Source organism: Terrapene carolina, unplaced genomic scaffold (genome assembly GCF_002925995.2).
Source record: "Terrapene carolina triunguis isolate 2854851 unplaced genomic scaffold, T_m_triunguis-2.0 Scaffold926, whole genome shotgun sequence".
Classification (NCBI taxonomy): Eukaryota; Metazoa; Chordata; order Testudines; family Emydidae; genus Terrapene; species Terrapene triunguis.
The window spans coordinates 5,299,997-5,310,520 of record NW_020665277.1 but is presented as its reverse complement, the minus strand read 5'-3'; positions in this window follow the sequence as shown (position 1 = coordinate 5,310,520).

Sequence of the window (10,524 nt, the reverse complement as noted above, 5' to 3'; positions counted from 1 at the left end):
CTGGCCTGCAACTTTTGAGTCACTGAGCATGTAGACTCACATAGACTTTAAGGCCAGAAGGGACCATCGTGATCATCTAGTCTGACCTCCTGCCAAACGGAGGCTACAGAACGTCACCCACTCACTCCTGTAAGAGACCCAGAACCTCTGGCTGAGTCACTGAAGTCCTTAAATCAGGGTCAAATTACAGAGACTCCACCGTTTACTCTAGTTCAGTGGTGCCCAACTTTTCCCGTCATGCCCCGCCCTTCCCAGCAATGGAATCTGTCTGTATCCCTCCTACATTGCTGCACTGCCAAGGCTTCCTCAGCAGTGGAGCTGGGGCTACAGGCGGAGCTGGCCCAGGGGCGGAGAGGGAATGAGGGCACAGCTGGTCTGGGGGCTGCAGCGGGGCTGCGTCTGGGGGGGTGTGATGTTCCCCTGATGTATCTGGCCCGGTGATCTGCTAGGTCACTCCAATCCTCGACTCTGGGAGCCAGCCTTACCCTGCTCTGCTGTGAGAACCCCCACTCCTGGGCTGTTCACGCACAGCCTCTGGCATGTAAGCTGCTCCCAGCTACGTGACTGAGCACTTTTGGCCAGTCGCTGCTTGGATTGTGCAACCAAATGACACTAGCCAATATCTCCGGTCCCAGACAACCCTAGGAACCTCCGTCTTGCAGTGTCCAGTTCTGCCCGCTGGATGCTGCAAGTTTATGAGTTTGTCAATTTAACAAAGAAATTGATATGTACCAGGCTTGTTATCCCAAGGGGAGTCTCTGACATGCTTCAAACCAAACGCACTGCTTCAGATAGAACAAACAAAACAAATGTATTAACTACAAAAGATAGATTTTAAGTTATTATAAGTCAAAGCAGAAGAAGTTAGATTTGGTCAAATGAAATAAAAGCAAAACACATTCTAAGCTGAGCTTAACACTTTCAATGTCCTTACAAACTTAGATGCTTCTCACCACAGGCTGGCTGGTTGCTTGCCCTTCAGCCAGGCTCTCCCCTTTGATCAGCACTTCAGTTGCTTGGTGTGGTGCCTGTAGATGGAGGTGGAAGAAGCAAGAGAGCATGGCAAACATCTTTCCCTTTTATTATGTCCTTTCTTCCATCTTGGCTTTGCTGCCCCCTACCCTCCCTTCAGGGTCAGGTGAGCATTTTGAGTTTGGGAACTATCTCATAGAATATCAGGGTTGGAAAGGACCTCAGGAGGTCATCTAGTCCAACCCCCTGCTCAAATCAGGACTAATCCCCAGACAGATTTTTGCCCCAGATCCCTAAATGGCCCCCTCAAGGATCAAACTCACAATCCTGGGTTTAGCAGGTCAATGGTCAAACCACTGAGCTATTCCTCCCCCCCTTCTCCTCATTGTAGTCCCAAACTGACCAAGGGAAGGGGGGAGACACACTCCAGAGTCCAACAGATCCTTTGTTGCTGCCTAGGCTAGTGTCCTTTGTTTCTGTGAGGCTGGGCTGGGTTTGTCCCATACATGCCCTGATGAGGTGTGAACTGCCCAGCTGCTCTTGGAGAGGTTTGCCTGGGCCTCTGCTCCTGGAGAGTTTTTGCCTGGGTTTGTTTTAAGCTATGAGGACACATTTTCAGGCTCATAACTATAGACATGAAATTACAACCTATAACATTACTATAACAACAATGCTCAGTGCATCATGAGTCTTCTGAAGACACCCAATATGACAAACTTTGCATTGGATACCACACAATCATATTATAAGGATGAAGATGGGGGTGCAGGGTGTTCCCCTGAGATACAGAGTGTCACAGGGTGGAGCTGCTCTGTGGGCAGAGTAAAGCTGTGTGGCACTCCCTCCCCACCCCCCGTGGGGGCTGGCCTGAGCTCTGCTGCACTTCCCTCCCGAATGTTCCTCTGCAACCCCTTAGGGGCAGTGGCGTAGTCAGGGTCTAAGTGTAGGGGAGCAAACATAAAAAAGGCGCCCCCCCTTGGCTCCTCCTCTGGCCACGCCCCCCCTTGGCTCCTCCCATTCCCCCCCAGATTAACCCCGGGGCCCGGCTCAGGACTCCTGCGGGCTTCCCGGGGGTGCAGATACCCCTGTCCCCCCACGGTCCCGGGAGAATTTCTCCTGCCCAGCCCGCTCTGCAGGTGTCCCCCGCCTGGCTGCGCTGCCTGGCCCCACCTGCGGGGTGTCCCATCCCCCCCGCCCCGGGCTCCAGGCTCCTGCGCTGCGCCAGGGCCCCCCGTCCAGCCAGCGTGGCCTGCGCCCCTGCCCTGCGGGCCCGGCCCCGGGGAGCCATTTGCCCGGAGGGGACCCCCCAGTGCAAGGCACTGGACCCCCGCCGCTCACCTTCTGTCCTGCGCCGCCGCCTGTCCCCGGCCGATCCCGGCCCCATGCTGCGGGCAGATCCCAGCTCTGGCTCCGGCTCGGGGTGGGGAGCGCTTGGCCGCCGAGCCCTGAGCCGCTGCAGGAGGTGGCTGCACCTGCGGTGATGTTGGGGCCGCGTGGGGCGCGATGGCCGAGGAGCCGGCCCCCTCGCTCCTCCGGCCGCGCCTGCCGCCACCCACCATGGCTCCTCCGGCCGTGCTGCCCCCAGCGCCGGCCCGGCAGGCGCCGCTTTTGGGAAATGTGCTGAGGGGAAGCAGCTGCTTCCCCTGCACCCCGCTAGCTATGCTACTGCTTAGGGGGGCACACCCCCACAGTTTGTGGACCACTGCTGTAGTTCAAATCAGTAAGTGACCCATGCCCCATGCTGCAGCGGAAGGCGAAAACCCTCAGGGTCTCTGCCACACTGACCCGGAGGAAAATTCGTTCTCAACCCCAAATATAGCGATCGGTTAGACCCTGAGCCTGTGGGCAAGACCCACCAGCCAGACACCTGGAACAGAATTCTCGGTAGTAACTCAGAGCTCTCCCCAGCTAATGTCCTATCACCGGCCATTGGAGATATTTGCTGCTTGCAGTCGCAGATCGGCTACATGCCATTGTAGGCAGTCTCATCATACCATCCCCTCCATAGACATATCAAGTTCAGTTGTGAAGGCAGTTACGTTTTTTTTGCCCCCACTGCTCCTCTTGAAAGGTTGTTCCAGAACTTCACTCCTCAGATGGCTAAAAACCTTCCTCTCATTTCAAGCCTAAACTAGTTGATGGCCAGTTTATAGCCATTCGTTCTTGTGTCAACACTGGCGCTGAACTTAAATTGTATTTATCCCTCTGATGTATTCATAGAGAACAAGCATATCTCCCCTCAGCCTTTGTTTAGTTAGGCAGATTAAGCCAAACTCCTTGTGTCTCCTCTGGTAAGGCAGGGTGTCCTTCCTCTGATGCCCTTCCCAGTTGCCCTTCTTTGCACCTGTTCCAATTTGAATTCAGCTTTCCTAAATGAGCAGCTCAGAGTGATTGAAACAGGCCCCTTAGATTGCGCAAAGCGTTACGGGCTGCAAGGGACAGTTCTCCTAGCCACCTAGCGTCACTACATCACAGCCCTTGTGCCTGGTCCCATCTCTCGGCTTTTGGCACCATCGTGTGGCGGTTTGCTGTACTGCATGAGACACTGGCTCCCATCTCGCCCTGCGCCCCGTGGCAGACAGTGCTCCAGCAGAAGGTGACAGACACCCAGCAGAAGGCAGTGACAGGAGAAGCCGTCCCCAGGGAAACTGTTTTCCTACTGCTCGTGAAAAGCAAGCCCAGCACTTGGTTCTCCCCTCCCTGCAGTTCTGCGTGAAGCCCGTGGCTGTGCTTAAAGCTCTCCCAAGGCTGGAGTTGACAAAATCAAGGTGTAACCCTGACTGGCTACGGGTTTCCCACGCTCCCTGGGTGGGGAAGCTCAGCGGGAGATTCAGCAGGCCAACCTTCCAGGCCAGGGAAACACTCTAATGTCTTGGTACCCTCCAGGCAGTGTTACTGATGCTGAAGTCGAAGCTGCTGCTGGGCCTGCAGCCTGTGAGTTGAAATAGACACTCTGCCATGAGTGCTGAGCGCCTGATCAGCATTTCAGAGATGGCTGCGGCATGGACGTACCAGATATTAATTTAACCCAGTGTTAATTTAACCATCGGAATTGAGATAAAGGAGAGGGCAGCGGGCGCTGCAAGGTGGACGTTCCAGACGCTAAATGAGCAGAGAGGCAGATTGTATTTAGTGCCTGGGGGGCGGCAGCAACCTCGGTTAGGTTCTGAGTGTGACGGTACCTCCCATAAGGCTTTATGGAAATATGCTTAGAATGTGTTTTATGCTACACATGCCATGTAACATATCTCCGTAAAGGTTATGATCTACTGAATCTATTAATCCTATTTGCGTGCATGTATCATTTTTGTATTCGACGTTATGAATGTTGGCTGTGTACTGGCTTGATTTCTAAATAAACTTTAGTAGAGCATTTGGTCAGTTCCTGGAGAAAGGAATGTCGAAGTTAAGTACCTGATCAAGAAACACTTAAAGGACAATGGATCTTGGAATGCTCCAATCCACATAAGAAGTCTACTTGAGGACGTTCAAGGTAGCATGTAAACAATGGATGCTACCTGTAAAAACTGTGAGTCATGCATGGACATGTGACTTGCTCAGGTGACTCCTAAACTCCATCTTGGAGCTGGACTTTGCATAGGAGTGAGGAGGGGGTCTCCACCCACAAGAGAAAGTCTATTTAAACCCCTGGGAGACCCCTCCATTTTGTCTTCAGCTGGCTAAAGAAAGAGCCTCTTCACCCCCCAGGATACTTGAAGGAAACTGAAACAAAGGACAGCATGCAAGGGGTGTGAGTGATTGCTGGACCCAGGCTAAAAGGAGATTAGTCTGTAAAAGGGAGCATTCTGGAACTGGTGAGGATCTTATCTGTATTCAGTTTGATTAGACATAGATTTGTGCATTTTATTATATTTTGCTTGGTGACTTACTTTGTTCTGTCTGTTACTACTTAGAACCACTTAAATCCTACTTTCTGTATTTAATAAAATCACTTTTTACTTAGTAATTAACTCAGAGTATGTATTAATACCTGGGGGAGCAAACAACTATGCATATCTCTCTATCAGTGTTATAGAGGGCGAACAATTTATGAGTTTACCTTGCATAAGCTTTATACAGGGTAAAACGGATTTATTTGGGTTTAGACGCCATTGGGAGTTGGGCATCTGAGTGCTAAAGACAAGCACACTTCTGTTAGCTGCTTTCAGGTAAACCTGCAGCTTTGGGGCAAGTAATTCAGACCCTGGGTCTGTGTTGGAGCCGACGGGAGTGTCTGGCTCAACAAGACAGGGTGCTGGTGTCCTGAGCTGGCAGGGAAAGCAGGGGTAGACGTAGTCTTGGCACATCGGGTGGCAGCTCCCAAGAGGGTTTCTGTGATCCAGCCTGTCACACTGAGTCACTGCAACCTTTTACCAAGTACGGACATGATGCTTTCCCCTTTGCAGCCCTTCTGTGGGAAACAGTGCGCTCTCTTTCACAAGCACTTGCCTGGCTTGGAAAGGGAGGCCTTTTCTGCTTCCTCCAAAGATAGATGAAAAAGAGACAGTCAAACGCAGGATCTCCTGTTTACAAGGCAGTTTAGCTACGGTGCCAAATTCGGGGGGCTTGTTCCTGACAACTATTGTTGCTCACCAAAGACAAAACAAACAAGAACCCAAAGAGCATTTCTCCATTTCCTGCAAGGAGCTCTGTGCATGGCAAGATGTGGGCCTGTGGAAAGGGCTGCTGGCAAAGGCTCTGATGTTGACAGCCATGATTGTGTAGTGTTTCATACTCTGCCACGCAATCTGCAGCCATCTCAGTTTGAATCCGTGTCCTGGCAACTTTTCTCTGTGTCCAGACTTTGGCAAAATGCCTTAAATAAGCAGTTAACAGAAGCTACTAAAAAGGAAATGCTTTTCTGGGGAAAATGCCAGATGGTACGGACACAAACAGATTAATTAGAGCAAATGGGTAAAACAGCTGTAACCCTTCTGCCAGTTGGAGTTGGCAGCAACCAGGGCCGGGTTCAATATCTAGGGGTTCCTTGTCAACAATCCAACAAAGAACCGGCTCGAGCCCCCACGCGGTGACCTGGGGCAATTACATACCACACCCTGGGCACCTCTGGTGGGCAATACGTCCCCTCTTGCAAGCACAGAGTCTGAGTGTAGAAAATAAACTTTTAATAAAAGGAGGGAAGTAACCCGGCATCAATTTGGGAAAATGCCACAAGCAGGATCCATAAACATAAACCATGAGCAAAAGCCCCATCCCAGAGTATGTTGGGCAGGGTCCTTTCCCCTCAGGTTCTTAAGTCCAGCAACCAAAAGTTCCTTTAACGTGCCCCTCCCTTTTCCACACCCCACTCACAGTTGTTGTCCTTGGTCAGTGGTTAGACCCAGAGTTCAGAGGTGCGTCTGCAGAGTTCACCTCTCACTGTGCTGGGGACGGGGACAAGGAGGCCCCTCTCCACCAGCCACCCGCTGCTCCACTAGCCACCTACTCCTCTCTGCTGGGATGCCTTCAGTCCCACAGCTTTCAGTGATTTGAGCTGTTCGTGGGGGAGCCTCATTGCTAATGCACAGTGGGCACTCTCTGGTATCAGAGACACTGTCCCAAAGTAGGTCTAATGCTTAGACCCTATTATCAGTGATTTCAGCTCTGTGGCATGTAACAAGACTTTCAATTGATTCTTAATCAGTTCTGTTATTACACAGTGCAGAGAGAAAGGATCAGATGGTGTCTGGGACTAGTCAGAACCACTCCCACCACTAGGCACAAGTACCTGTCTCCACCCTCTCTCTGCTCACTGGACTTTGGCACCCATGTGTCCCCCTTCGTGAGTGCAGTTTAGTTGAGGGGGAGTCCCTCAATCAGGGCATGCCAAGTACAGCTCTGCTGCCCTTGATTGACATAACAAGGATAACAACCCTTAGTGCCCCTGACCCAATAACAGAGACTTGTGATCCATGACCAGCCAATAGTGATCACTTGGGCAAAGCAGCCCCATCATGCTTTGCACCTAGGCAGGGTGGGTGTGCAAACAAGGAGGCTGTGTCCGCAAGAAAAGCCCCTGGTGGCCACATGTGGCCACGATGGCCACATTTGAGAAATGCTGCTCTAGGCCACTGGTCTTTGGGAGATGCCTTTCTCCTATCCCGGACGAAAGGTCTGCTCTATGTGTTTCCTCCAACACTGATAATACTAAGGGTGGTGAACAAGATCAGACAGGGCAAAACCAGGATTATCCTTATAGTACTGACTTGGCTGAGACAGGCTTGGTATCTTACCTACTTCACCTATGCATCCAATTGCCATTCAAGCTTCCAACCATTCCTCATCTCTTCTCTAAGGTCATGTGCTTCACCCCAGCCTTGGGGTTTTCTGCCTCAGGGCATGGTTCCTCACTGGTTTGTAGGATTAGAATCTTCCTGCTCTAAGGATGTGCAACAAGTGCTACTGAACAGTAGAAAGGAGTCAACCCGATTTGCTTACTTGCAGAAATGGAAGAGATTCTAGCATGGGTATCATCGCCATTGACTTGTGCCTGAATCCATGTCACTCTCAACTATCCTGCATTACCTGTGGGACCTAAAGAAATCAGGGTTACCAATTAGCTTGATTAAGGTTCACTTGGCCACATATCAGCCTTTCAGCCTCCAGTAGAAGTGTTCTCCATATTTGGTCACCCTATGTTGTCAAGGTTTATTAAAGGTTTGGGGACCTCTACCCCCAGGTTAGGGACCCCACTCCAACTTGGGACTTCAACCGAGTACTTAAATATCTCACAAGACCTCCATTCAAACCAATGGCAACCTTTTCCCTGCTCCATTGATCTATGAAAACAGCGTTTTTAGTAGCTATCATGTTGGACTGTAGGGTTGGAGAAATTGGGGCCTTGATGGCAGATCCCCCCATTATGGTGTTCTTCAGGGACCACGTCTCTTTACATCACGTTCTAAATTCTTATCTAAGATACTACTGGAATTTCATCATGAGCAGTCTGTTCATCTGCCAGTGTTTTTTCCAAAACTGCATAAGTTTCAACAGGAGGCCTGTTTTTATACCTTAGATGTTAGAAGGGTGTTGATTGTTTACCTAGATAGGCCCAAACAATTCTGGAAGTCACCTAGGTTGTTCATTTCCATTGCAGACATCCAAGGAGTCCACGATCTTTGCCCAGTCGAAGTGGATCTCTGCATTGTCATAATGCAGCTGGTGCTCATTGCCTCCCTGTAACCCTCCCATTGCACAAAGGCTGACAGCACACTCTACCAGATCACAAGCAACGTCCATACCATCACTCAAGAACATTTCAGTGTCTGAGATATGTAAGGCCACCTGTAGTGGGGTGGCTGCCCCACTGCCAATACTGGATTTATAATGGCGCAGTGGCGCCATGGCGCTGGGCCCACGGTTGAAAGGGGCCCTGGCGCACTCTCCTCTGGCCCCCCCCCCCCCCCCCCCCCGTGGGGGCCGAGCCTGACGCCGCGGGGGGGCGGGGGCCCCGGGCCCGCCCCCCCCCCCCCCCCCCCCCCCCGCGCGCCCCTTTCCCCCCCCCCCCCCCCCCCACAGCCAATCAGCTGGATCAGCTGCTAGCCAGCAGGAGGGGGGAGGAGGGAGCCGCAGCACGCTGCTCCAGGGGGGAGGAGGAGAAGAAGAGGCGGGGATGAGGCCTCTCCCCCGCCTCTTTTCCCAGCTTGCTATGTTTCTCCCCCTCTCCCCCCGCTGGTCAGTTGGATCAGCCTTGCAGGCAGGAGGGGGGCAAGGAGGAGCAAGCCACAGCACACCACTCCGGGAGGAGGAGAAGACGAGGTGGGATGAGGCCTTGGGGAAGGGGCTGGAATTAGGGCATACCCCCTCCAGCCCCCTGCGTGAGCAACCCCACGACCCCAGCCCACCCCCTCAGACCCCTGCCCACCCTAACCCCTGCACCCCACCCAGCCCCGAGCCCCTGGCCCTGCCCTGACCCTGAACTCCCTCCACACCTCCCCAGCCCCCTTCCCTGACCCCTGCACCCCCACACCTCCCCAGCCCCCTTCCCTGACCCCTGCACCCCCACACCTCCCCAGCCCCCTGCCCTGACTCCTGCATCCCCCTCACACCTCCCCGGCCCCCTGCACCCCCTCTCACCCCCTCACACCCCCCCAGCCCTGACCCCTGCACCCCCTACACCTCCCCAGCCCCCAGCCCTGACCCCTGCATCCCCCCCTCATGCCCCCCAGCCACTGCCCTGAAACCTGCACCCCCTCACACACACCCAGGCCCCTGCCCTGATTCCTACACCCCCCCACATCCCCACCCCCATCCTGAGAACCAAACAGGAGCTGCCCCAGGTAAGCGCTCCACACCGCAACCTCCTGCCCCAACCCTGAGCCCCCTCCCTCGCCCTAGCTCCTGGCCAGACCCCGCGCCCGAACATTTTTTTACAATATTTGGAAAGATCATTAAGTGGTCTGTCGAGACCCTCTGTGATTTTCAAGTGGTCTGTGGAAAAATAAGTTAGACTACAAGAACAATCAAGGTACCTCACTTTATTTTCATTTACTTGCTATTACTTATGGGAGGAGGATGAAGAAAAAAAGAATGAAAAATGGGGGCAGGGGGAGATAAGAGAGAATGTTCTTTTTCTTGGCTGGGTCCCAAGGAGGAGCCCCAAAAATGAAGCTGAGCACAGGGCTGGGGGGGCCCCACTAACTCTAAATCCACCACTGGCTGTCACGTCACCTGGGCTGGGGATACTGTCAGGGCCGGTGTAACCACTAGGCGAAGTAGGCGACCGCCTAGGGCGCCAAGATTTGGGGGTGCCAAAAAGCGGTGCCCAATTTTTTTTACATTACAGTGGAGTCCCATCTTACATGGGGGTTAGGTTCTAAAGTCACCGAGTAAGAGGAAAATTGCGTATAGTGAAAATTACCATAAAGTACAGTAGACACTAGAACAGGGGTCCTCAACCTACGGCACGCATGCCAAAGGTGGCACGTGAGCTGATTTTTTTTAATGGCAGGCTGCGGGTCCCGGCTGCCGCTGAGCCTGCTGCCGGCCTGGGGTTCTGTTCACTCAGCTGGGAGTGGGCTGAGCAGGGCCAGCAGTGGGCCGGCTCCTGCCAGCCAGGGTCTCAGCCACCAGCCCCGCTCAGCCCGCTGCCGGTCTGGGGTTCCGGCCGCCGGCCCCTTGCCAGTCGGGGTCCCAGCCGCCAGCCCCGCTCAGCCCGCTGCCGGTCTGGGGTTCCAGCTGCCGGCCCCTTGCCAGCCAGGGTCTCAGCCACCAGCCCCGCTCAGCCCGCTGCCGGTCTGGGGTTCCAGCTGCCGGCCCCTTGCCAGCCAGGGTCTCGGCCACCGGCCCCGCTCAGCCCGCTGCCGGTCTGGGGTTCCGGCCGCCGGCCCCTTGCCAGCCAGGGTCTCGGCCACCGGCCCTGCTCAGCTTCCTGCCGGCCTGGGTGAACGGCAGGAGGCTGAGCGGAGTCGCCGGCTGAGACCCCAGTTGGCAGCTGAGTGAACGGAACCCCAGGCCGGCAGCAGGCTCAGTGGTGGCTGGGACCCGCAGGCTGCCATTAAAAAAAAAAAAACCAGGGGTTGAGGACCCCTGTTCTAGTGTCTACTGTACTTT